This window comes from Poeciliopsis prolifica, unplaced genomic scaffold (assembly GCF_027474105.1).
Source record: "Poeciliopsis prolifica strain line A6 unplaced genomic scaffold, Auburn_PproV2 SCAFFOLD011, whole genome shotgun sequence".
Lineage (NCBI taxonomy): Eukaryota > Metazoa > Chordata > Actinopteri > Cyprinodontiformes > Poeciliidae > Poeciliopsis > Poeciliopsis prolifica.
In genome coordinates this window covers 554,612-560,611 of record NW_026562386.1, presented here as the reverse complement: position 1 = coordinate 560,611, position 6,000 = coordinate 554,612, and positions in this window count along the sequence as shown.

The window sequence follows — 6,000 nt, the reverse complement described above, 5'->3', positions numbered from 1 at the left end:
TAAAAGATTAGTTGACTGTTCTTGCAAACACCAGAACCCCCTTAGAAAAATCTACACTGCTTCTTCAAGCATAGCCGATTAATACCATTGACCAGCTCATAGCATCCAAACATTTCCACAAAACTGTTTATGCTGTCGTAGCATTTTGTATTTCACCATGTCTGTATAAAAGCTCTACTAAGAAAACAATTTCTGATGTACTTCACTGAGATAAATTAGAACCCATGTGATGCAGTACAAAAGGCACCTTTTGTGGTCAAGAGTTATTTATTTTTGCAGGATGGCACTTCACACCGTTAAAATCACCGTTCCTGTCTACAGCGGTAATACTTTTATTTCCTAAATTTGAAAGACATTTTGAAAAAAAAGAAAAAAAGATAGTGAATTGAAAATAGAAAGTACACAGTAATCAGCAAATCAGTGAAAACTCTTTTCAGGTTTTCTGTAAACCTGTTTGTTTGTTGTCACCATATGTAGTAAAGCTAATCTGAAACAGGACAAGTTAAAACAGTGACATCTGACCAAAAGGTACAATCTTGGAACAGTCACACTGCAGCACCAGCTTCACAATCACTAGATTTCTAATCTCCTTTTGAAGTTTTTTTTTTTTTTTATAAATAAAGGGTGATATTAAAAAAAAAGAAAAAAATAACTGTAAACATCATTTAAAAATTAAAAACCAAGAATTTGGGTTTTAACTGAAAGCTAATGGATCGTCTCATCTTAAAAACAAAAACATTAAATAAAAAGCTAAGAATAATTTGCATGTCGCTGCTCAAAAATATGAAGCTGTCTACCTCTGACTGAGAGTGTTATGACAGTGAATCCCTGTGGGTTCTGGGAATTGCATAATAAGTGGAGTTGCATTTCATTATCTGCATAATAAAGAAATTATGCAATGGTTTAAAGATGGCATAAAAGGCAAATAGAAATGAATGTGACCCTGGGGGGACTATGCAAAGTGTCCTACAATATCTATTCCCAGACTAAATGTTTTCAGAGCAACTGGCATGTCCACATCATATACATATTTAATTGTGCGAAAGACAACTTAATGTGATGGATATCAGAATGGTACAAATTAATTTGTATTTCTTTATAACCCATGAAGTACATTAATTTATGAAACCGTTATACCCTTTGAATTTTTTATTATGTGTCACATTACAGTCAAACCTCAAAGTATTTTCCTGCAACTTTCTGTGATAACACAAAATAGTGAATAATTAAAAAAACAATTCTGATGTACATTTTCTTTAGCCATCCTCCCTTCCCAAGTACTTGAGGAAACTTTTAATCACAAACACAGTCACGTGTTTTCTACCAGTTTTGAACATCAATGTACCATTGCAGTGAATCTGAACGGTAAGTTTCAAGTCTTATTACAAATTCCTAATTGGATTTAGGTCTCGACTTTGGGCCACAGTGAAGCCAAAAATATTCATGCTCATAAAAAATTTATTTCTTCCTCAAAGATTAGTGGAAAATTTTTTGTTAGCATTACAGCAATTAAGTCATTCTTATAAATGCTAGTCAGTTTGTTGGATGTTTCCTTTAATATTTTTATTGAAGCTTGGAGTATCAAGCTCCAAGTTTTGGAGGTTGAAAGGCTTCCTTGCCATCACCATAATATTTTACTCCCTTCACAGATTCTCTGTAAAAATCAAGTTGAGTCTCAGGCTGTTGTCCAATATCAATGTTACTTCCAATCAGAAGAAAAATGTTGGTATACTTAAAAGATTACTATAAAACCTTAGCCTTCTAGTGGTAGGTAATGTTTAACTGAACTGCAATTATCTGTTCAATCCACTGGCACCAGCATTCTGCATCCAATCATCTGATCATCAAAATGGATTTATAAAATGAGCTGCAAACAATTACAATTTTAAGCTCATTTGATTGTTTTAGGTATTTAAACAATTTCCAAGTTCAGTTGATTAACTCGGTTTGTAACATTTAATCAAAACTGCTGTCTGTGCGATTCTTAAAAGAGAAAAAGTGCAAATGACTCTCCGACACATATAGTACATTTTTAGACTAAACAGTAACGCTCAAAGCTTTTTTAAAACTGTAAACACTGCTTGTTAGATTCATAAGCTTTTTTGTTTTTCACAATTTATGCACATTTTGTGTGAAAAATATGCAACAATTTCACATAGCTCATCAGAAGAGCTTAAATATGCATAACATTTTGCTTTCACAGTGAACCCAATAGCTACACAGGCTTTGCAGTATTTCCTTGTCTTTTTCTGCCATCGCTTGCTGTGATTGCCTGTACCACACTTCTCTTTTCACCATCACAAACTTTTCAACTTCCCATCCTCCATCAGTTCTGGACACTACAGATGGGCAGACTGATCAAAAATATTGGTAATATCGATACCAAGTCGATATTAATATCGCATCAATCCTAGCAGGGTAGGAACAATCCTTCAGTTTCATTTTGGAAATGTTTTCCATTGTAGTTTCTCAGGTCTGTCTTATCCATTTATCTAAAACATTTTTTTGATTTGCTTTCTATTATAATTTATTTGCACTTTAAGTAAAATGCACACAAGTTTCCTTTGTTTTTCTGTTCATCGTATTAATATTTTGAGGGCACCTAGGACAGAATTTGTTTGTAAATTAGAAACAAATTCTGTCCTAGGTTTCAATTACATCATTCAAAGTGGGGAGCTAGCAGGGGAAACCACAAAACACCTGACACAAGTGTGATGGTGTATAAAACTTGGATAGTAAAAACTATTGATATCTTTATTGGTGATGACATGTTTACTTGGTATTGGATTAGTACCAACATATACTGTATGACACACCTCGACTGTACACCTTTGTGACTCTCTAGGCTATTTTGTCTGTTGGGTTGAACAGGCAGCCTGTTGATTAGTTTGAGCACTGCTGCCACCTAGTGACTGGAGGCTTGTTTATTATTCAAGTATGAAAAAAGACAGCACTCCAGAAAAGTCACCCTGCCTCTCACACCCCCCACTCTTTGACATGTGCTGCTATAAGCGTACAACTGAGTCTTGAGCCTTTTGCACTCTCTTGCCTTTTGTTTTCTTCTAGGACTGCCTGTATCTACCTCAAGTATATGCAAGGCACAGTAACAATAATGTTCCCAGCTTCATTATTAGAAATGAGTGCTTCAACTAGTTTAAATGGGAAACAGTATTGTTTGTGTCATATATTCACATTCTGTCCCATCTGATGGATAGTTACAGTTTGAAAGTTTTTTTCCGAACAGCTAAAGTATAGAAACTATAGTGAGACTCATGACAGTTTTTATTCCAACCATCTAAACATCACAAAATTCTGAAGCTATTGACAATAAAAAATGTTTTCCATGTTGAAATAAAAAAGGTTTATTATGAATTTACAGCAAGCAACCAATTTATTAGGTACATTTGTCAATTTTCTTATCTAATGACATGGAGGAAATTTTGGCCATGTATACCTAGATGTAATTAGATTTACTTGCTATGTTCAAACTATGGAGGTATATTTAGTGCAAAATTATATGTGGTAAATATACCGTCATGCTCATCCAAGTATTATGCTGAAACTGTCTGAGCCTGTCAATGTGGACCCAAAACTACAATTTCAATGAACTACTTCTTGGTTCTCCACAAGCCTCTCTCCCTTTCTCTTCCTGGGAATTAAACCAACCATTACAGCAAAGAATGCTCCAAAATTCAATTGGAAACAGATGAAAAGTCCTCAAATTAAATATCACTTAATATTAGTGATCCAATAAGTTTTCAATTACTAAAAGTACTTCTGTTCATTTACTGGTGAATAAAATATGCAGTAGATCTGTAAAACATCAAGCTTAAAGGTTGAATTTCTACTAGAACCTTTAAGTTTTAACACATGTGCAGATATCTAAAAAAAAATACCAGAAAAAAGTGAAATTCAGCTGCTGAGGAGATTTGCAACAAGGAAAGTCGCAACAATAAGGTTTTTAAGGCAAAAACCTCAGCAAAGTCACATGCTATTTTTCAAAATGGCCATCTTCCACATTTTCTGAAAAGCAGACAATAAGAACCCAAGGAAGTTTCTCCAATGGAATGTGTTTGAGTTTGTGTAACAATTCAAATGCTTTTAAATAAATACCTTTTTGAAAGTTTTAAAAATTTGTCATTTTGGTATAAAAGTAAAAAAAAAAAAGTTCCAGTCAACCAATGTTTCTATCTGGCATTCAGATGGAGTCTAGAGCGGAGTAGTTCACTCAGATTGACATCTGTGTGTGTTTTAAAAAGCAAGCTCACCATATAAAATCAGCAGTGATAATATGCTGCCATTTGTAAAAGCAGTATGCCTCTGCACATCACTTTCAACTTAGAATATGCAGTACGTCTAAAAAAAAAAATTGAAAAAAAAATATAAAAACTTTATGAAAAGGTTCAATATTTTTTCTAACTCGCTTCAGAAATGCATTTCCTACCATTTTTATGATTGCAGCTTCTGAATAATAACACCCAAAATTCAGTGCCTCAATAAGAAAGAGTGTCTTAAATCAAAAGATTAGGATTCTAAAAAGTATGTTCATTTCTACATCCCCAATACTCACTTGGCTTCCTTTAGCTTGAATCAGTGTGGTTTAGCACATCGGTGATCAGCCTGTGGCACTGCTGAGGTGTGATGGAGCCTGTTTTGATAGCGGCCTTCAGATCATCTGCATTCCTGGTTCTGGCGTCTCTCGTCTCCTTCTTGACAATACTCCATAGATAATTTGCTGGCCAGTCAAAAGCAGGAACACTGTGGTCATTGAACCAGTTTTTACATTTGGCAGTGTAGGTAGGTGTCAAGTCCAGATAGAAAATTAAAAAAAGGAAAATAAAATCTGCATTTCCATAGAGCTTTTCAGAAGGGGGAAGCATGAAATGCTGTAGACTTGCCTGGTAGAAGGCTGCAGTGACTGTGGACTTCAGAAAACACAGTGGGCCAACACCAGATGACACAGCACCAACAACCATCTCAGACAGTGGAAACTTCTCACTTCTCCACTTTACCTCCAAATCCTGAGACCTTGCTCTCCAGATGAAAGGCAAATTTTACTTCCATTTTGAACTACAGATCAATAGTCCAGTTCCTTTTCTTCTTAGTCCAGGAATGAAGCGATTCTGATGTTGACTTTGGTTCATGAGTGTCTTGACATGAGGAATGAGACATTTGCAACCCATCGGTAGGATTTGTCTGTGTGTAGTGGCTCTTGATGCACTGACTCCAGATTCAGCTACTCCTTGCTAAGACACCCCAATTGTTTGAATGGATTTTGTTTGACATTCCATTCAAGACTGCAGTTGTCGCTGTTGTTGGTGCTCCTTTTCCTACTTCTTTTCTTCCAGTCAACTTTCTGTGAATGTACATGGATACAGGACTCTGTGAACAACAGGCTTCTTTAGCAGTGAACAGTTGGGCTTTACTTATCTCATGGAAGGAGTCAGTGATCGTCTTCTGGACATCTGGCAAGTGTCCTCCCTTTTATTGCTAAATTAAACCTACCACAGCTATTTTCCTCTCTCCAGTGGTAGTAACTACTCCCTCAGCATGTTAATGTTCTGCAGAGGTCTGCTAACGAGTCATTGTTTGACCCAGGTGTGTTGAACCAGAGAACCAACTAAAACATGCAGGATACCAATTCTACAGGGCAACAGAAGGACAAAATCAAGATAATGGTTGTGTGCTTAAATATAAAAGTCAAATTAAATCAAGTTTTATATGCATAGTGGAGAATTACTTCAATGTTAAATATCTAAGTTTTAGTCGTGCTCATCGAATGCAGAGGTTGCTGTAATATTAAAACAGGTTTTTTGGTAAGTTTATCAATACATTCTGCAACAAAAACCCAATGAGAACGATCCTAATCTTGATGTGTCCCTCAATGAAAATGAGTTTACACCGCTCATCTAGATGCTCAAAACACCTCTGGAAGTTTTTTGAGTTAATTAGCTGATTAGAGTTTCCCTAGTTGAATTTTTTCACATTCCATTTTCCTAA